This window comes from Carcharhinus amblyrhynchos, chromosome 7 (genome assembly GCF_965287045.1).
Source record: "Carcharhinus amblyrhynchos chromosome 7, sCarAmb.v2.hapA, whole genome shotgun sequence".
Classification (NCBI taxonomy): Eukaryota; Metazoa; Chordata; class Chondrichthyes; order Carcharhiniformes; family Carcharhinidae; genus Carcharhinus; species Carcharhinus amblyrhynchos.
In genome coordinates this window covers 127699116-127721413 of record NC_137330.1, presented here as the reverse complement: position 1 = coordinate 127721413, position 22298 = coordinate 127699116, and the positions used below count along the sequence as shown (strand labels likewise).

The 22298-nt window shown below is 47.0% G+C and overlaps 1 protein-coding gene across 1 annotated transcript in view; it reads right to left on the bottom strand.

Moving 5' to 3' along the window:
• The window catches only part of LOC145345624 (dynein axonemal heavy chain 8-like), a gene marked incomplete at its 3' end in the record, with an annotated part of 1250971 nt that overhangs the window by 467668 nt on the left and 761005 nt on the right, over positions 1-22298 (bottom strand). The gene's annotated exons all lie outside the window — the stretch shown is intronic.

Here is a 22298-nt window from a genome sequence, read left to right as displayed (position 1 = left end):
TGGGGGTGACTTTAATACTGAGGAGAAGGTCTTTAACCTTGCTCCGGTAACGAGGAGAGGAACAGTGAATAATCCATTGACCAATTTAAATACTTCACACCAGGGAAAGACATCAGATCCTAGTGTCACTGGGAAAACTCCAGCCCTGGAGTTCAAAGGCCAAATTTTGGTATTATCATTGTCCCAGGAAGTATTTATAGTATTAGATATAGCTTTGAACTTGAACTCACAGGATAAGTTTTTCTTTATAGTAGACGATAAGCACAGGTGTTATATTTGGGACATTTAATATTCCAAAGGATCAAGGAGATGCCCGTGGACAGGCTAGCCAATGAAATAGCAAAAGAAGCAACCCTAAACCCACAACCAATTAGGATGCAGGCCCTTATTTCCCTAATGCCCCGTGGATTGAATCCAATCTTTATAGAAAAGGAAAAAAAAGAGCTGACTGAGATGAGACAGAGAAACAGAAGGCAAAGATAATGGTAGCGGCCGTAGATGAGATTGTGAGGAAGAGGGTGGAACCAATAACTGAGGGAAAGACACGAGGGTATCAGTATGTTGAAAGGAAGGAACGAGGAAGTAGAAAAGGTGGGGCACTAAAAGGTGGGGTAACATAAAGAACCCAACAAAAGGGGTGTTATCACTGTGGAATGGTTGGACATTTTAAAAGACAGTGCCCTGAATTACAAAAAGAGAGGGTAGTCCCTCTCATGAGTATGGATGAAGACTAGGGAGGTCAGGGGTTCCTACCCCCGGGGATCCACCGGGAATCCTTGATAAATCTGCAGGTGGGTCCCCAACAAGAAGATGCGGTGTTTCTGGTGGATACGGGGGCCACTAGATCCTCTCTGAATTTTATACCGAGAGGAATAAAGTTAATCGATAAGAAATTAATGGTATCGGGGTAAAAGGGGAAGGTTTTACAGTCCCCATGTTTGAACCGATTATGCTTAAATACCAGACTGAGCGGATAGAGGGTCAACTCTTATACATACCAGAAGTTGGCAGTAATTTATTAGGCAGAGACTTAATAATTAAATTGGGTTTGGCAATTGGAGTAGAAAAGAACCAATTAACAGTAACCATGGCAGTATTAACAGACGGACAGGAACAGCAAATAGACCCGATAGTCTGGGCAGGGGAAGGAAACCGAGGGGGATTAGATGCTCCTCCTCTGCAAATAAATTTAAAAAAAGGAGAGACGGTGTGTGTTAAGCAATACCCTATACCTTTGCAAGGAAAAAAAGGATTACAGCCAGTAATTGAAGGATTGGTTAGAGATGGACTGTTAGAACCCTGTATGTCCCCTTATAATACCCCTATATTGCCTGTAAAGAAGCCTGAGGGAACGTACCGCCTGGTACAGGACCTAAGGGCCCTGAACCAGATAGTGACGATGCGACACCCCATTGTCCCTAATCCTTATATTTTATTAAGCAAGATTCCTCCTGATCACGGATGGTTCAGTGTAGTGGACCTAAAAGATGCATTTTGGACATGCCCACTGGTGGAAGAAAGTCGAGACTTATTTGCTTTTGAGTGGGAAAATCCTATCACAGGACGGAAACAGCAGTTCAGGTGGACAGTGCTCCCACAGGGGTTCACAGAGTCCCCAAATCTTTTCGGTCAAGTCTTAGAGCAGGTGTTAGAAAGATTTAAAAAGCCTGATGAAATCACGTTACTACAATATGTAGATGACCTACTAGTAACAGGAGGAGGAAAGGAAAAGGTAATAGAAGCCACAAATAGCTTATTGAATTATCTGGGACAACAGGGATTCAGGGTGTCAAAGAAAAAGCTGCAGTACGTAGAGAAGGAAGTTAAATACCTTGGACACCTAATCAGTGAGGGAAGGAGAAGAATAGATCCAGAAAGAATACAAGGAATCCTAGATCTAAATATACTATGGACTAAAAAGGAACTTAGGAGGTTCTTGGGATTAGTAGGATACTGTAGATTGTGGATCAAAGGGTACGCACAGAAAACTAAACAACTATATTTGAAACTGTTAGAAGAAGAACCTAATGTTTTAAAGTGGACAGAGGATCTAAGCTGATAATAGAAACGAAACTCCCTTGGACTAAGTGCTTACCAAAAGCACTTTTGCGTATTTGTACAGCTCCTCGAAAGGATTTGGGTTTATCCCCCTATGAAATGCTATTTGGACTACCTTATATGGGGGCAGTCGGGGAGTTACCGGTTCCTGAAATGAATGATCAATTTGTAAAGAAATATATACTGGGCCTGTCCTCCTCGATATCTTCCCTTAGGAAACAAGGATTATTGTCGCAGACTCCAGCCCTCGACTTCACGGTACATACAATTCAACCAGGAGATCGGGTCCTGGTAAAGTCATGGAAAGAAACTAAGCTGCAACCGGAATGGGAGGAACCATATCAAGCACTCCTAACAACTGAGACAGTAATCAGGACTGCTGAAAAGGGGTGGACACATCATACTATAATCAAGGGACTGGTAAAACCTCCAGATAATTCCAACACGTGGATGGTCAAACTGACTGAAGAACCTTTGAAGCTGAAACTTAAAAGACTCTAAATAATCAATTTTTAGTTGCGGCGTGAGCGCGGGAAAGGAACTGTTTTGAATTAAGTTCTCTCCTAAAAGGTAACGAGAAAGGGATAGAATGGAAGGGGTAACCTGGATAATGCTTTCCTTCCTCTTGTCCAAGAGAGTACTTACAAGTATGGGATATAATTCAGATAAGTTAGAAGAGGACAAGGGAAACACTATGAGCTCAGTTACGGTTCTGGATCTCACTACAACACAGGTAGTAGAGACAGACCTGTGTTCTTTGGTAATATGTGGGGATCTGGTGAGCCAGCAAAAATATTCGGTAGAATCCGTACAATTTTATGCCGACGGAAAGTATCCTTGGGGTAAACTCCCTTCCATAATATCCCTTCATCAGAAACATATGCAGCCAAGATCAGAATGCCTAGATAAGGAATACAATCTTATAGGGACCAAATGGACTGAAAAAAAAAATAAGCAGTCCAGTCTTAGATCCTAAGAACCTCTCCCGGTACTCCATAGCTGGTGGGCCCTTCTTTACAGGTAACTGGACCAGGGACCAACAATTGCACCAGGCAGTATTTGGAATTAGGGTAAAGGAGGGAGGAAAAGATAGCAAATTGAAATGTTGTTTCCGAATCTATGTAGATAAAAATTTGAAAACACCTGACTAGAATGATAAGGTTCCCCAAAACGACCCAAGGGCAGTAAGAGTGGTCGAAGTAAACAACCTAAAACAAATCCTTGAAATAGAGACTGGGTATGAGGAGACTAATGCCTGGGTAGAATGGGTCAAATACACTGTAAAAAGCTTAAATAAAAGCAATTGCTATGCCTGTGCGTCTGGGAAGCCAGTGGCCCAAATAGTACCCTTCCCTCTGGGATGGAAACGCGACAGAAGAGGTATGGAGTGCATGTTAGCCCTGTATCAAGAAAAGGAAGCATGGGGCAACCCGAACTGCACATCCCTATCCCTGATGTTCCCTCCTGTGGAAGCAAAGAACTTAAAAACTCCCCCTCAGTTTCTCACTGCCGTTGTGAATCACACTTCATGTGTGAACCGACAAAGGGCAGAGTTAACTCATAATATGGGGGAGTTAGAATCATGCTCAGAGGTCAGGAGCATTACAGAGAACGGAATGGGAGGGAACTATTCATCATTGAAAATCCCCAGAGCAGATATATGGTGGTATTGTGGAGGAAGGGCACTGAGGCCAACTCTACCCCCTCAGTGGAAAGGTACATGTGCAATTGTCCAATTGGCTATACCATTTACCCTGGCATTTGAAAAATCAAAAGGATCAGGAAAAACAAGAGATCAGTGATAGGAATTTCTTTTGATGAAAAGATATATCAGGATCCCATAGGAGTGCCTCAGGGAGTTCCAGATGAATTTAAAGCTCGAAATCAGATTACAGCTGGGTTTGAATCCTTGTTTTGGTGGGTAACAATAAATAAGAACGTAGATTGGATAAATTATATAAGATTGGGACGAGCAAGTGAATAGTATGTTAGCCAAACTGGAACAACCTACTCGCGCATATCTGGACTAAACCTGGAAAAAGGGATGCTAGTGAAAAATTACAGACAGTAAAAAGAAAAGGGGGGATTGTGAGAAGTAGTGTAATTTTTAAGGCTGCAAGAGCTAACAGTACAATCAGCAGTGATGGACGAGTTCAGCAGCATACAGAAAGGGGGAGGCACATGACAGACAGTTAACTAGGTTACACGAAACAGATAACTGCAGTGATGAGATTAAGCGCAAAATGGGAGTTGAGAGAGTGTTAATTGAAGGAATGACACAATACAAGCCATTTACAGTGTTTAAAGTTAACAAGGTTAACAGCCAAATAAGGGGGAATAACACAATACAAGCCATCACAATGTTTGAAAAACAGTATAAAATGTGCTGCAAATCTATGTAAGGTGTGCCTATTTTGACTAGACACCCGGTCTTGCAAGAACGACAAATAAAATCTTGCTCCTTCAGAACTTGACTTGACTAAATTGTTTAACTGTGAGCTGTGTTTCTCACAAAAGCATTAGTACATTCACACTATTACTACTCTATAAGAAATATATATACACATTTTATTACATGCAAAAATAACATATAATGTGTAATCCAATTCATTTCATCTCTTCCAAGTGCATTGACCCGAACAGGTGCGGAGTGTGACTACTAGGGGAATTTCACAGTAATTTCATTGCTGTGTTAATGTAAGCCTTACTTATGATTAATAAATAAACTTTAAAACTTTAAGATTGAACATTCCTCCATTTTTCATCAAAATCATGATAAAGCATGAGCAATCACGGGGGCGATTCTTCCATCCTGCTGCATTAATTCTTTAGCGCAGACGACCAGGAGAACCATGCGCAGCTGATTTGCAGGATTTATGTGAGTGTTTGTGATGCGCTTGTATCTCCCAGACCCAAATTTCCAGTGGTATCTGACAGTGCTGGAAGTTGGCTGGGAAGCGGGGTTAGCATTTAAATAGTATCTTACATGCTATTAAATATCATTATCAGGCCTGGGACTGAATCATCTGGGCCCACTAGCACCTCCAACCCCGCCAGGAGTATTTCACTCCAACAGGGATTACACTAACTCCTCACTAATGAGGAAATAGCAGCCTGACCCTGCTGGAGTGAACAGGGGGCAATTGGGGCCCCCCAGGGCATCAGGCGATGTGGGGGTGGTGTACCCTGGGCAAGGGCACCTTGGCAATGCCAGCCTGTGCCCCCGGCACTGTCAAAGGGGTGACATCCCCATTCCCAACAGGCACCTAGGCACCGTCCATTCCCCCCTCCTCCCCTGCTGATCTCAGGCAGAATCACCTCCCCTCTCCACACGCTGGACCTTCTAGCACAAGGACCCTATTTCCTCCTGACTCCGATGACCAGATGACACATCCCTGCAGCTAATCTGCCCTAATGGGGGTAGCTCCATAAAAACTCAAGGACAGGCAGGCAGGCATTTCTGGGCAATGTGCACACGATCATCATCCCCCGATTTCCTGAGGGTGACCTGGGCAGGCTATTAGATGCAGCAGAGGTGTTGCGGGACACCCTCTTCCTCCTAGGAGGACGCAGACCCATGGGGCTGATGGCAACGCGGCGTGGGAGGCAGTCGCTGCCTCGGTCAGTGCCATGGCTGTGGCCCCCCAAACCGGGAAGCAGGGCCACAAAAAGTTCAATGACCTCATTCAGGCAGCAAAGTTGAGTGCTTAACCTATCCACCAGCTTCCCCCAAAATCTCCCCCAGATCCTCCCAACCCCAGCACTCTGCATGTTTCTGGCCCGTGACCCCCAAACACCTTCTCCCTATCCCCCCGAAAGCCCAACTGCGCTTGCCCTCTAAGGGCACCATCTGATACTCTGCAGGAGTCATGCCATCATTTCTTTCATGGCTCTTTCCGTCTCCACAGGAGAAGACTGACCATAACAACAGAGGGCAAAGATGGGGGTGGTGGGCCAGATCTCCAGGTCCTCACCTCCTTTGAGGAGCGGGCATGGAGCTGTCAAGGGAAGGGGGGATGCGGACAGTCAGCTACAGCTGCTGTCAAGACGTGAATATCTGTCAATCTTCCATTCATTTAAGGCAACTTCTTGGGGGCAGAGTTTTGGGTGCAAGGAGCAAGGTTTAAAAGAGATGTACAAGGCATGTTTATTTGCACAGATAGGGTCATGGGTACCTGGAGCTTGCTGCCAGAGGGCGGTCGTGGACGCAGATACGATAGTGACCTTTAAAGGGCATTTTAAGAACTACTTGAATGGGATGGGAATTGTGGCAGATGGTCCCTGGAAGGGTAGAGGGTTACAAATCAGATGGGCAGCCTGGGCGCTGCAGGCTTGGAGGACCGAAGTGCCTGTTTCTGTGTGTAATTTTCTTGGTGCTTTGTTCTATGTCCAATGGAGAAATGTGAATCACGTGTTTTGCATCCTAGATTCCTCTCCCTCCTTGCACTTTGGCATCAGCTTCCACCTAGCTGTTCACCATCCCAGTTATTGACACTCGATGGGTCCAGTTAGTGGTGAGACTTCTGGGTCACTCCCTGGTGAGCATGACACATCTGCTGATGTACATTGGTGAAGGAGGGAACGTCTGAGACCTCTGGCATGCTGGGGACTGCCGGAGGCAAGGTCTCAGCTGGCCCAGGCTACATGCTGGGCCTCTGAGATGGCTTCTCCCTCAACTGCTGGAGATGCAACAACAGAGCCAAGGAATATAGGAGGGGCTGATGGCCACACTGGACCAACTGTGAGGCTGTTGGGAGGAGTACCAAAGCTTTCAGGTGGACCAGCTATTGCCTGTGTTGCATGGTTACCAGGTCAATACTGCAAGGGTAACATCTGCAGTGGAAAGCCTGGGCAGAGGATCTTTACCATGAGTGGGTGAGTCACAGCAGGCCACAGGCAAGGGACTGAAAAGGCTTCTCGAGATTCTGTGACCCATGCTGAGAGGCGCAAGAGCTTGCAGGAGACCCAGTGGGACTGTGCTGAGACACAGCGGGCTATGGCCGCCGCCCTTGAGAATGTGGCCCAGTCGCAGAGGGTCATGGCTGAGGGATTGCAGAGCATGGCCCAGTCTCAGAGGGCACTTGCTGTGGCCATTGACAGATGGCCCCAGTCCCAGGTGGCCATCGCAGAGGTCTCGACTACCATAGATGGTAGGATGCAGGTGATCCTCCAGGACTGGCAGGACCAGATGATGCTGAAGCTTCTGGAGCTCACCGCAGAAGTACTGCTGTCCTGTGGAGTGACCCAGGGGCCCCACAGAAACCCCAAGGGAAGAGGAAGGGCTTGAGCCCATGCCAGGGCCTTCCAGCCAGAAGACTGTGGCTATGGCTACACCTTCTGACTCCCCACTTCCTGACACCAGGGGATTTTAGGGGCAATGGGGTGAAAGGATGTCATGGAAACACCCAAACATCTGAAAGCAGGCCAGGGCCCTGAAGATCCAGGGCCTCCACAGGACGCCCGCTATGTGCATCACAGGCAATGGGGTGAGTTAGGTGGCTGGCTCCCTCTTACCCCTGATGGGGACCCAAGCAGAAATAATAATACACATAGGAGAAATGGACGTAGGAAGACAGAGTAGGGCAGATGTACGTAGGCAATTTAGGGAGTTGGGGGCCAAGCTGAAGAGCAGGGCCTCCAGGGTGGCATTCTCTGGTCTGCTACCTAGTACCAGCAGGGCTAGGAATAATGAGATCATGCAGCTGAATGCATGGCTGAGGGATTGGTGCAAGGTAGAGGGCTTTACTTTTGTCGATCATTGGGAAGTATTTGTGAGAGAAGGGCACCTGTACAGGAGGGATGGGGAGCATTTGAATGGGAGGGGGACAAATGTCTTAGCTGGGAGGTTAGCTGGAGTGTTTAGGCAGGGTTTAATCTAATATGGAGGGGGGGGTGGAGAATGAGACTGATAGCTCATTAGGAACTGGGATCAGGAGCGGGTTGGGTGACAGGGTAGATTTGGGTGAAAGGAATATTATCAGGGGAAAGGAGGATCCGAGTGGGCCTGGAGGTTGGATTGCGTCTGTTTTAACGCGAGGAGTGTAACGGGTAAAACGGATGAGCTTAAGGCCTTGATGTTCGTGAGGAATTTAGGTGTGGTGGCAGTGACGGAGACGTGGTTAAAGGAAGGGCAGGACTGGCAGCTGAATATTCCTGGGTATAAGTGTTTTAGGTGTGACAGAGGAGGGTTGAAGAGGGGCGGTGGGGTGACGTTGTTAGTTAAGGAGCACATCACAGCAGTGCAGAGGGAGGACAACATGGAGGAGTTGGGGATTGAGTCGCTGTGGGTGGAATTGAGGAATAGAAAGGGAGAAATTACGATGCTAGGGGTATACTATAGGCCACCCAACAGCCTGAGGGCAGTGGAGGAAGGTATTTGTAGAGACGTTTTAGATAGGTGCCGAAAGAATAGGGTGGTTGTAGTGGGTGACTTTAATCTTCCTGGAGTGGATTGGAAGGTGCCTAGAGCTGGGGGTACTGACGGGGAGGAATTTGTAAAATGTGTGTTGGAAGGGTCCTTGGAGCAGTACGTAACTAGCCCTACTAGGGAGGGGGCTATACTGGATTTAGTATTGGGTAATGAGCCGGCGGAGGTGGTTGAGGTTGCAGTAGGCGAACATGTGGCTAACAGTGACCACAAGTCTGTCTACTTTAGGATAAAAATGGAAAGGGATGAGTGCCGTCCGAAGGGGAGGGTGCTGAACTGGGGGAAGGCGAGCTATAGCTGGATTAGGAAGGAGCTGAATGATACTGATTGGGAGGGGTTGTTAGCGGGCAAGTCCACAATTGGCTAGTGGGAGGTTTTCAAGGGGAGATCCTGAATGAATACTTTGCGTCGGTATTCACTGAGGAGAGGGGTTTGGTGTCTCGTAATGTCTTGGAGGGAGCTGTAGATCATTTGAGGGAAATATCCATTACGAGGGAGGAAGTGTTAGGGTTTTTAGGTATCATAAAAACGGATAAAGCTCCGGGGCCTGATGGTATTTATCCCATGCTGCTTAGGGAGGTGAAAGATGAAATTGCCGGGCCTCTGACACAAATTTTTGTCTCTTCTTTGGACACAGGTGAGGTTCTAGAGGACTGGAGGATAGCTAATGTGGTACTGCTGTTTAAAAAGGGCAGTAGGGATAACCCTGGTAATTACAGACCAGTGAGTTTGACATCGGTGATAGGAAAGTTGTTGGAAAAAATTCTTAGGGATAGGATGTATAAGCATTTGGAGCTTTGCGATCTGATTAGGGATACGCAACATGGCTTTGTTCAGGGGAGGTCTTGCCTTACAAATCTGGTAGAATTTTTTGAGGAGGTGACAAAAACGGTTGACAATGGGCAAGCCGTTGATGTCATCTATATGGATTTCAGTAAGGCATTTTGACAAAGTCCCTCCAGTAGGCTGGTAGAAAAAGTTAAGGCACATGGGATACAAGGACAGGTAGCTAGATGGATTGAAAACTGGCTAGGCAATAGGAGACAGAGAGTAGTAGTGGAAGGGTCCTTTTCTGGCTGGAGGTCTGTCACCAGTGGTGTGCTGCAGGGCTCAGTGCTGGGACCTCTTCTTTTTGTAATATATATAAACGACTTGGAAGAGGGCGTACGTGGCGTGATCAGCAAGTTTGCGGATGACACCAAGATGGCAGGATTGGCGGATACTGAGGAAGATTGTCAGGTGACACAGCAGGATATAGATAGGTTGGTATACTGGGCAGATAGATGGCAGATGGAATTCAATCCTGACAAATGCGAGGTGACGTATTTTGGAAGGAATAATGCAGGGAGGAGTTACACGATAAAAGGCAGACCAATTAAGAGTATAGAAATACAGAGAGACCTGGGAGTGCAGGTGCACAAGTCTCTGAAGGTGTCAACACAGGTGGAGAAGGTTGCAAAGAAAGCTTATGGAATGCTAGCCTTTATAGGAAGGGGTATAGAGTATAAGAGCTGTCGTCTAATGCTTCAGTTGTACAGAACGTTGGTTAGACCGCATTAGGAACATAGAACATAGAACATTACAGCGCAGAACAGGCCCTTCGGCCCACGATGTTGCGCCGACCAATTAAAAAACAATGACCCACTAACCTAAACCAATCCCTTTTCGTCCATAAACCTATCCACAGATCTCTTAAACGCCCCCAAACTAGGCGCATTTACAACCTCAGCAGGCAGGGCATTCCAATCCCTCACCATCCTCTGGGTAAAGAACCTACCCCTGACATCCGTCCTATAACTACCCCCCCTTAATTTAAAGCCATGCCCCCTCGTGCTAGCTTTCTCCATCCGAGGAAAAAGGCTATCACTGTCCACCCTATCTAAACCTCTAATCATCTTATATGTTTCAATAAGATCCCCTCTTAGCCGCCTTCTTTCCAGCGAAAACAATCCCAAATCCCTCAGTCTCTCCTCATAGGACCTCCCCTCCAGACCAGGCAACATCCTGGTAAACCTCCTCTGCACCCTCTCCAAAGCCTCCACATCCTTCCTGTAATGTGGGGACCAGAACTGCACACAGTACTCCAAGTGCGGCCGCACCAGAGTTGTGTACAGTTGCAACATGACGCTGCGACTCCTAAATTCAATCCCCCTACCAATGAACGCCAAGACACCGTATGCCTTCTTAACAACCCTATCTACTTGATTCCCAACTTTCAGGGATCTATGTACACATACACCTAGATCCCTCTGTTCATCCACACTATTCAAAGTCCTCCCGTTAGCCCTATACTCAACACATCTGGTATTCCTACCAAAGTGAATTACCTCACACTTCTCCGCATTAAACTCCGTCTGCCACCTCTCGGCCCAGCGCTGCAACCTGTCCAAGTCTTCCTGCAAACTATAACACCCTTCCTCACAATCTACCACACCTCCGACTTTGGTGTCATCAGCAAATTTACTAATCCACCCAACTATACCTTCATCCAGATCATTAATAAAAATTACAAACAGCAGTGGCCCCAAAACAGATCCCTGAGGCACACCACTCGTAACCGAACTCCATGACGAATATTTACCATCAACCACCACCCTCTGTCTCCTATCTGCTACCCAATTCCGGATCCAATTACCTAGATTACCCTCAATCCCATACATCTGCATTTTCTGCAGAAGCCTACCATGGTGAACCTTATCAAACGCCTTACTAAAATCCATATATACCACGTCAACTGCCTTGCCCCCATCCACCTCTTTGGTCACTTTCTCAAAAAACTCAATAAGGTTAGTAAGGCACGACCTACCCGCTACAAAACCATGCTGACTATCTCCAATCAATTCATTACTCTCCAAATAACTATAAATCCTATCCCTAATAATTTTTTTTAAAACCTTGCCCACAACAGAAGTGAGACTCACCGGTCTATAATTCCCGGGGAAGTCTCTGTTCCCCTTCTTAAACAATGGGACAACATTCGCTAACCTCCAATCTTCCGGTACTATACCAGAGGCCAACGACGACCTGAAGATCAGAGCCAGAGGCTCTGCAATCACTTCTCTTGCCTCCCAGAGAATCCTAGGGTAAATCCCATCCAGACCAGGGGACTTATCTATTTTCAAACCCTCAAGAATATCCAGCACATCCTCCTTATCAACTGTAATACTGTCTATTCTACTCCCCTGCAACCCAGTGTCCTCCTCAGCTATATCCTTGTCCCCCTGCGTGAACACTGAAGAGAAATATTGGTTCAATGCCTCTCCAATCTCTTCCGGTTCCACACATAACTTCCCTCTGCTGTCTATAACTGGCCCTAATCTTGCCCTAACCAACCTTCTATTCTTGACATACCTATAGAACGCCTTAGGATTCTCCTTAATCCTATCAGCCAAAGTCTTCTCGTGTCCTCTTTTAGCCCTTCTTAACTCACTCTTCAACTCCTTCCTAGCCAATTTAAAGTTTTCTAGTGCACTACCCGAGCCCTCAAGTCTCATCCGAACATAAGCCTCCTTTTTCTTTTTAACCAACGAATCAACTTTTTTAGTGCACCACGGTTCCCTAGCCCTACCAATTCCTCCTTGCTTGACAGGGACATACCTATCACGGACTCGCAGTAGCTGCTCCTTGAAAAAGCTCCACATTGCGGACGTTCCCAGCCCCTGTAATCTCCTAGTCCAACCTATGCTTCCTAATTCTCTCCTAATGGCCTCATAATTACCCTTCCCCCAGCTAAAACTACTGTCCCGATGTTCATGCCTATCCCTTTCCATCACTAAGGTGAACGTAACCGAATTGTGGTCACTATCACCGAAATGCACACCAACTTCCAAGTCTAGCACCTGGTCTGGCTCATTTCCCAGCACCAAATCCAATATAGCCTCACCTCTAGTTGGCCTATCTACATACTGACTCAAAAAACCCTCCTGCACACTTTGTACAAATCTGACCCCTCTAACGAGCTAGAGCTATAGCAATTCCAATCAATATTAGTAAAGTTAAAATCCCCCATAACAATTATCCTATTACTTTCACTCCTAACCAGGATCGTCTCCGCAATCCTTTCCTCAACCTCTCTAGAACTTTTAGGAGGTCTATAAAAGACTCCCAACAGGGTGACCTCTCCTCTCCTATTTCTAATCTCCGCCCATACTACCTCAACAGACAAGTCCTCATCAAACTTCCTCTCTGACACTGTGATACAGTCCTTGACCAATAATGCTACCCCTCCCCCCTTCTACCTCCTTCTCTACTCCGACTAAAGCATTTGAACCCCGGGACCTGCAACAACCATTCCTGACCCTTTGGAGTACTGCGTCCAGTTCTGGTCACCTTACTACCAGAAGGACGTGGAGACCCTGGAGAGGGTGCAGAGGAGGTTTACCAGGATGCTGCCTGGTGTGGAAGGACTGGGTTATGAGGAAAGATTGGGAAAACTGGGGCTCTTCTCCTTAGAACGACGGAGATTAAGGGGGGAATCTGATAGAAGTGTATAAAATAATGAAGGGTATAGATAGAGTCAACAGTGGCAGGCTTTTCCCCAGATTGGGGACAACTATCACGAGAGGTCACGATCTAAGGGTGAGGGGGGAGAAGTATAATTTCGATACTCGAGGAAGGTTTTTCACACAGAGGGTCGTGTGGGTACGGAATGCGCTACCAAGTAAGGTGGTGGAGGCAGGCACTCTGGACTTGTTTAAGGTTTACTTAGATAGGCACATGAGTGAAACAGGGATGGAGGGTTATATAAGACGGTTTTAAAAAGGGACAGAGCCTCAGGTCGATACTGGAAATGTAACAGTATATGTTAATGTTTTGTCTCTTTAATCCACAGGTGTCGGTCCACCTTGTTGTCAAACGAGGGGCATGCACACGGTGGATCATGCGTGGGCTGCTGTTGGATGTTTTGAGAGTAGCCTAGTACTTTGTGTCGATGTGTGCGCTTAAATCTGGACCAGCAGACGGGCACCACAACAGCTCAGTGACTATCACTGCTAGCTGTGCAGATACATGGATTTGGGCCAGTGTCTGTGGGAGTTTGCGCATTCTCCCTGTGGCTGCGTGGGTTTCCTCCCACACCCCAAAGATGTGCTCTTAGGCTGATTGGTGTACCAAATTGACCCTACACTATTCTCCCCTGAATCTGGCTACAGTAGGGGTACCATTCGCATACACACGGGGCAAGGTAGGTGTAGGAAAATGTTTTAAAATGGCGGCACGGGCTTGTTGGGCTGAAGGGCCTGTTTCCCGTGCCGGGTTGTTCTTTGTTCTTTGTACATTCTGGGGAGTCACTGTGACATAGTGGTTGGCCATATATGGTTAGGTGGTTGTAGTTGTACTAAGATGGCATGGGTGAAAGGCTGCCCTTGTTGGATAGATCTTTAAGTACCTTAACATTTTCCATTTACAAGCTTTTATGTTACAGCATATTATTTAAACACCTTTATTATTTATCATTAAATATTTTTTCACCATCCAGCTGTGACTAATTCGTCTCACATTTGTCTTGAACAGGAATCCTCTTCCATTGATGATCGCAGAAACGATGTCAGTTGAGGATGCCCCTCAATACTGTGTCACTGAGAGTAGGAAGCCATTGGTTCTCCCAGAACCCTCAAGTTATTCCCTCCTCTTCCCCACTCCAGGGCTCTGTATGGGGATTTCAGGTCTTTTACCCATTACACAGAAGTGGGCCCAGATGCCAGCGTGCATGAGGAACTCAGATTAGAGTCAGACTAGTTTGCACCAGGCATCATCATAATGGTGCTCAGTGCATCACCCACCAGCCTGCCAAAAAACTCGCCAACACAGTGTACCCAGGCCCACCACTCTGGTGTGACAATGTACCAGGAGATAGAAGGACTTTGGTGGAGGGGGGTTGGAACCCACAGACACTAGCCCCTAAACCGCCTGGTGATCGGGGCCTCCCTAACCATCCTCGCATGCTTCATTTGAGCTGCCAGCCCTCCAGTGCCTGGGCGGTATTCCTCAGTGTAGTCTTCCTCTTCTTCCTCCTGCTCCTGCTGATCAGCCTTCTCTCCAACAATGCCCAGCTGATCAGCCTCCACAGTCCTCCTCCTCCTCCTTCAATAGGTTACCTCTCTGCAGAGCCAGGTTGTACAAGGCACAGCACACGGCCACAATGCGGGACGAGATCGGAGGGCTGTATTGTAGAGCTCCACCAGAGCAGTCCAAACACCGGAATCTCATTTCAAGGAGCCCATTGCACCTCTCCACTATCATGTCGGTGGCTACATGGGCCTCATTATAGGGGGTGTCCACCTCAGTCACAGGCCTCCACACAGGCATCATCAGTCATGTCCGAAGTGGGTAATCCATATCACCCACGAGCCACCCCCACAGCCTGGGCTCTTCCTCAAATGCCTCCGGGATGTCAGAACTCCTGACAATGAAGCTGTCTGCATGCTGCCTGGGTGTTTTGCGCAGACATGCATAATATTCATATTATGGTCACATAGCAGTTGCACATTCAGTGAGTGGAATCCCTTTCTGTTGATGAATCTTCATGGATTCTGTAGGGAGGTCTTGAAGGCAATGCAGTCGATGGCTCACTGTACATTAGGCACAAAGGCCAAGAACTCTGTAGCCTGGGCTTCCTGATGGGCCAGGTTGAGATTACATTTGATGTACTGGCCAGTCCAGGCATACAGGGCTTCTATGACCTGCTTGATACAGGTATGCACAGCTGACTGGGAAATGTCACATGGATTTCCGCTCAGGGTATTGGAGGGGCCAATCACAGAGATCACTTCAGAGTGGCCATCGATTTGGGAGCCACTGAGAATGGGTGCCCCCTACCCTAGGTGCTCAGTCCTGCAACAGGTGGCACAGGTGTTGCACTGTCTTCTTTTGGAGGCGGAGACATCGATGTCATGCAGTGTCTGACATCTGTTCAAAAGCCACTCATGCATGGAACTGCTGAGGTCTCTGTTTCCTCCTTCTTCTGTGCTCCCCCAACCCTGCACCCCCCGCCCCCCGCCCCCCCCCCCCCCCCCCCCCCCCCGCAAGTTCTCCCACCACATGCTTCCCAAAATCACAGTTCCTTGAAAAGTTCAGAGGCTGGAGCAGCACAATTTGCAAGGGCTTTGTGCACATCCTTCAGCTGGAAGAGTGCTGAGTGTATTAGGACCCAGCAGCATCCACTAGGCCTGATGTCAGTGCTGAGACCTGAGTCTGTGCTGCAAATCAGACATTGAAGACCCTGTTGATCAACAGCCACTACCCCCCCTGCCACACACTCGCACAGCCCCTAATGACCTGAGAAAGAAAATGGCTGCAATGAAAGGATCACCCGTAAGCAACAGAGAGCTGTCGGATACTATGCACTTACCTCCTCACTAGCCTTCACTGATGGAGCACCCAAATCGGACTTTTATGGAGCATGTCTGTTTCACTCCAATTCTGGATTGGCGAAAGTGGTGGTCAAGGGGAAATGCCGGTAACGTTGGGCCTACAGTACATTGATTCAATTTAAATGCATTCAAATGCATTTATATGGCTGCTGCGCCTGTTTCAAGCATGGTCCTGATTGCGTCCATTTTCGGACTTTGGTAAAGGGGGAACCCGCGTGGAGGCGGGCATGGATCGCACTACTCGCCTCATTCCCGCATTACCAAGTTTTCACACCCGAAAACGGATGCAACTTGATGGTAAAATCAGCCCATAGAGTTGTACGGTGCAGAAAAGGCCCTTGGCCCCATCAAGTTTGCACTGGCAATAATTACCACTAAGGCATGCTAATCCCATTTTTGAGCACTTGTCCCATATCCTTGAATGTTGTGATATATCAAGTGCTCAACCAAATATTTTTTAAAGGTTGTAAGCCTTCTGGTTTCCACCACCTTCCCTGATTTCACTACCCTTTGAGTGAAAAGGTTTTTCTCAAGTCCCCTTTGAATCTCCTGCCTCTTAACCCAAAACTATGCTTCCTTGCTATTGACTTCTCAACCAGGGGGAGCAGTTTCTCCCTGCTCAACCTGTCCATACCACTCAAAACCTTATACACGTCAATCATGTCCCCTTTCAGCCTTCTCTGCTCTAAAGAAAACAGTCCAATCCTGTCCAATCTCTCCTTATAGCTCAAATACTTCATCCCAGACAACATCCTGATGAATGTTGAAGCCGTGAAGAAGGCTTATAGTGTGTTAGCGTTTATTAACAAGAGTTTGAGTTTAAGATCCATGGGGTTATGCTGCAACTATACTGGACGTTGGTGAGACCACATTTGGAATATTGTGTTCAGTTCTGGTCACCTCACTATAAGAAGGATGTGGAAGCATTGGAGAGAGTTCAGAGGAGATTTACCAGGATGCTGCCTGGCTTGGAGGGTAGGTCTTATGAGGAAAGGTTGAGGGAGCTGGGGCTTTTCTCTTTGGAGAGGAGGAGGATGAGACGTGACTTAATAGAGGTTTATAAGATGATGAGAGGGATTGATAGAGTGGATGTGCAGGGACTATTTCCTAGGGTGGATGCAGCTGTTACTAGGGGGCATAACTATAAGGTTCATGGTGGGAGATATAGGAGGAATGTCCGAGGTAGATTCTTTACTCAGAGAGTGGTTGGGGTGTGGAGTAGACTGCCTGCTGTGATAGTGGAGTCGGACACTCTAGGAACTTTCAAGTGGTTATCGGATAGGCACATGGAGCACTCCAGAATTATCGGGAGGGGATAGCTTGATCTTGGGATTGGACATAGCTCAGCACAACATTGAGGGCTGAAGGGCCTGTACTGTGCTGTAATGTTCTATGTTTCTATGTTTCTATGAATCTTCTCTGTACCCCTCTAGTGAAATCATATCCTTCCTACGTTCTGTGAGATGACCAGAACTGCGCACAGTACTCCAGCTGTGGCCTAACCAAAGTCCTATATTAGTTCCTATATTACCTCCTTGCTCTGATACTCGATGGCATGACTGATAAAAGATACTGTCTCATATGCCTTCTTAACTAGCCTATTCATCTGCTCTGCCACCTGCAGATATTTGTGCATAAATACTCAAGATTTTCCGTTCCTCTGAGCTACCAAGTGTCCTGCCATTCATTAAATACTTCCTTGTTATTTCTCCCAAAGTACATCACCTCCCAGTTAGCAGAGTTAAAAACCATGTGCCGCTGCTCTACCCATCTGATAAGTCATTTACATCTTCCTGTAGCCTACTGCCTTCTCTTCTTCACTATTAACCATGCTACCAAACTTGTTGTCGCCTGCAAATTGCTTATCATTCCCCCAACTGGCAGGGGAGCACAGTGGTTAGCACTGCTGCCTCACAGTGCCAGGGACTAGGTTTATTTCTGATCTCGGATGACCGTCTGTGTGGAGTTTGCACGTTCTCCCTGTGTCTGCGTGAGTTTCCTCCAGGTGTTCTGGTTTTCTCCTACGTTCTAAAGATGTGCAGTGCACTGTAGGGATTCTATGATCATCTATAGCATTTATGTATATGACAAACAATAAGGGACTTAGCAATGAACCTTTATAATATGCTACTGAACACTGCCCTCCAGTCACTCAAACAGACTTATACAACAACTCTTTGTGAACGATTATTAAGCCAGTTTCTGATCCATCTTGCCAAGATTCCCTGAATTCGATGTACTTCAACCTTCTCAATCAGTCTCCCATGTGGGACCTTGTCAAAGGCTTTGCTAAAATCCATATAAGCTACATCGACTGCATTTTCCTCATCCATATACTCAATCACTTTTTTGAAAAATTTGATCAAATTTGATAGGTATGATTTCCCTCTATCAAATCTATACTGACTATCCGTAATTAATCCATGCCTGTCCAAATGGAGACTAATTCTCTCCTGCAGAATCTTCTCCAATATTTTCCCAATAACTGATGTGAGACTGACTGATCTGTAATTTTCTGGTTCATCTCTATCACCCTCCCTGAAAAGTGGAACCACATTAGCCATCCTCCAGTCCACTGCCACTTTCCTCATGGTGAGAAGTCTCACAACACCAGGTTGAAGTCCAACAGATTTATTTGATAGCACAAGCCACAAGCTTTCGGAGCACTGCCCCTTCATCAGGTGAGTGGGAGTTGTGTTCACAAATAGGGCATATATGAACACAAACTCAATTTACAAGATAATGGTTGGAATGCGAGTCTTTATGGGTAATCTAATCTTAAAGGTATAGATAATGTGAGTGGAGAGAGAGTTAAGCACAGGTTAGAGTGGTTTGTATTGTCTCCAGCCAGGACAATTAATGAGATTTTGCAAGCCCAGGCAAGTAGTGCGGGTTACAGATAGCGTGACATGAAACCATGACTGATGTCAGAGGTAGGTTCTTTACTCAGAGGGTAGTAAGGGCAGGGAATGCCCTGCCTGCAGCAGTTGTGGACTCGCCAACTTTAAGGGTGTTCAAATGGTCAGTGGATAGGCATATGGATAACATTGGAATAGTTTAGTCTAGAGGGTCATTAGATTGGTTCCACTGGTCGGTGCAACATCGAGGGCCGAAGGGCCTGTACTGCGCTGTAATGTTTTATGTTCTGTGTTGAGGCCGTCCTCATGTGTGCAAAACCTGGCTATCAGTTTCTGCTCAGCGATTCTGCATTGGCGTGTGTCGTGAAGGCCGCCTCGGAGAACGCTTACCTGAAGATCAGAGGCTGAATGCCCATGACTGCTGAAGTGTATCACTTTCCCCATGGCTGGAGAGGAATTAAAAATTTATGCCACAGTCCCTGCCTTGCCTGACTCAGCAGTCTGTGATGTAATTGATCTGGGCCAGGGAATTTGACCATTTTTAGGCCCACCAGAACCTGCAATTCCTCTTTATTTCCTCTGTCAAACTTTGCAAGCTTCCCACTATTCCATTTCTTGAATTTGGTATCTATATTCTCCTTTTCCTGAGTGAAGACCGAAGAAAGTATTCATTTAACATCCTTCCAATGTCCTGTGGCTTCACACACATTGCCTCTTTGGTCCCTAATGGGCCCTATTCTTTTCGGGGTCAACATCATCTCTTTAATATACTTTTCAAAAATATTACAATTCTCCCTAATCATGTTTGCAAGTCATTTTTCATGTCCCTGTTTGCAGCTCTAATTGCTTTCTTAAGTTCCCTTTCGCACTTTCTGTGTTCCTCTTCGGGCTGGAAAGCCTTAGGCTTTCAGCAAGTCCATTCTCTTCTTGCTTATCCAGTCCTGAATTGTCCGTGATATCCAGGGTTTATTTCCCCCTGTATGGTCCATGTTAAATGACCCCACTGCTCAACTGTAGACTTACCCACAAGGAACTGTTCCTAGTTAAGTTTGACCAGGCCCTACTTTATTTTAATAAAAGCAAATTACGGCGGATGCTGGAATCTGAAACCAAAAGAGAAAATGCTGGAAAATCTCAGCAAGCCTGGCAGCATCTGTAAGGAGAGAAAAGAGCTGATGCTTCGAGTCCAGATGACGCTTTGTCAACGCTTTGAGATGTAAGTTTTTGGTGGCTTTGTAGCTTTCTAAAAAATTTCTTACTTTTTTTCTGTGACATTTTATCCCCACACTCCTGGGATAATTCTCTCAGCTAGAGCAGCGCAGTAGGCTGGAAAACATAAGTAGAGGCTGTTTCATGGGATCCCCATTTAGTGCCATAGTTTCCGTGTGTCTCCAGCTGCTGGATTTCTGGCTTCGTCAGCTTTAAATATTTAAATGAGCATTTACATCTTATTTGTGGGCCCACTAGCCTCTCCCCACCCCGCTAGTGGTGTTGCAATCCAGCAGGATTTACAACAGCTCCCCACTAACGGGGAACTGGTGGCCTCACCCTGCTGAAGTGAAGGGGGAGGGGCCATGGAGGACTCCAAGGAGGTCAGGAATGAAGGGAGAGTGTCCCCTGGCTTTGTCATCTTGGCTTCCCAATCCCAACTGGGCATCAGGCAGCGCCAAAGAGGTGGGGCCAGAGGGGGCAGGGCCTATTGGAGCACTGGGCTAGCCTGCCAGGCAGGGTTGGTGGGCTAGGTCGATCTGGCATGGGTATTGGGAATGCTGGGGATGGGGTGGAGATCAAGGCGGATGGGTGGCTGGTTCAGGACTGGACTGGAGACATCCGGAAACCCAGAGATTGGGAAGGAGGGGGTGGGGGGTTTGGGGTCAGAGGGGCAGTGATATGGTGTCATGGGGCTGAGCAGCGATCAAGCTGGCCAGCAATCGGGAGGCTGGCAGTGTGGGATCTGTCGTAGTGGAGATCAGCATGTGCACAATAGTCCCTCATTGCCAGCCTCCTGATCGCTGGCCAGTTCGAGTTATGACAGATCGACACAAGCTCAATGGCGTGCTCAGCTGTATGCTGCCAGCCTCTCCAGTGGGAATAGGCCCCACCCTCAGATTTTATCATGATTCACGCTAGGGCACTGTGCAGCGGTCAGAAAAAACCAACAGCGTTAATTTCAGTTTTTATGTGAATTCGGCAGTTAGAATCTTTGTGGGAGAATCTCAGCCTTGATCTTTGGGCACTCGGGTCAGAGACAGGTGACAAGGTGGGTCACCCCTCTTCTGCTCCTCTTCTGTGGCTCTGATCATCTTTTAAGTTATCCTTTAATTTGATAATTTAATTGATTTGATTACTGCAAAAAGAGAACCTCTGATGTCTTCAGTTTTCATATGTGCCTTGTCTTAAAAGAACAAAGAACAATACAGCACAGGAACAGGTCCTTCGGCCCTCCAAGCCTGCACCACTCACGCGCCCAACTAGACCATTTGTTTGTACCCCTCTACTCCCAGTCTGTTCATGTGGCTATCTAGATAAATCTTAAACGATCCCAGCGTGTCCACCTCAACCACCTTGCTAGGCAGTGCATTCCAGGCCCCCACCACCCTTATGTAAAATATGTTCCTCTGACATCTGTGTTGAACCTTGCCCCTCTCACCTTGAACTTGTGACCCCTTGTGTTCGTCACCTCCGACTGGGAAAAAGTTTCCCACTGTTCACCCTATCTATGCCCTTCATAATTATGTACACCTCTATTAGGTCGCCCCTCATCCTCCGTCTTTCCAGGGAGAACAACCGCAGTTTACCCAATCTCTCCTCATAGCTAAGATCCTATGAGTACATAGTATCTGTACTCTCTCCAAAGCCTCCACGTCCTTCTGGTAGTGTGGCGACCAGAACTGGATGCAGTATTCCAAATGTGGCTAACCAACGCTCTATATAACTGCAACATCATACGCCAACTTTTATACTCTATGCCCCTTCCAATAAAGGCAAGCATGCCATGTGCCTCCTTCACCACCCTCTCCATCTGTGCTGCCACCTTTAAGGATCTGTGGACTTGCACACCCAGGTCCCTCTGTGTGTCTGTACTCCTGATGGTTTTGCCATTTATTGTATAGCTTCCCCCCTACATTAGAACTACTGAAATGCATCACTTCACATTTATCTGGATTAAGTTCCAGCTGTCATTTCTTCGCCCAATTTTCCAGCCTATCTATATCCTGCTGTATTCTCTGACAACGTTCATCACTATCCGCAACTCCAGCAATCTTTGTGTTGTCAGCAAACTTACTGGTCACACCAGTTACATCTTCTTCCAAGTCATTTACATATATCACAAACAGCGAGGTCCCAGTACACAGCCCTGCGGAACACCACTAGTCACAGACCTCCAACCGGAAAAAGACTGTTACCTTCTGTCTTCTATGGCCAAGCCAGTTCTCCACCCATCTAGCTAGCTCACCTTTTATCCCATGAGATTTAACCTTTTGCACCAGCCTGCCATGAGGGACCTTATCAAACGCTTTACTAAAATCCATATAGACGACATCCATAGCCCTCCCCTCGTCAATCATTTTTATCACCTCCTCA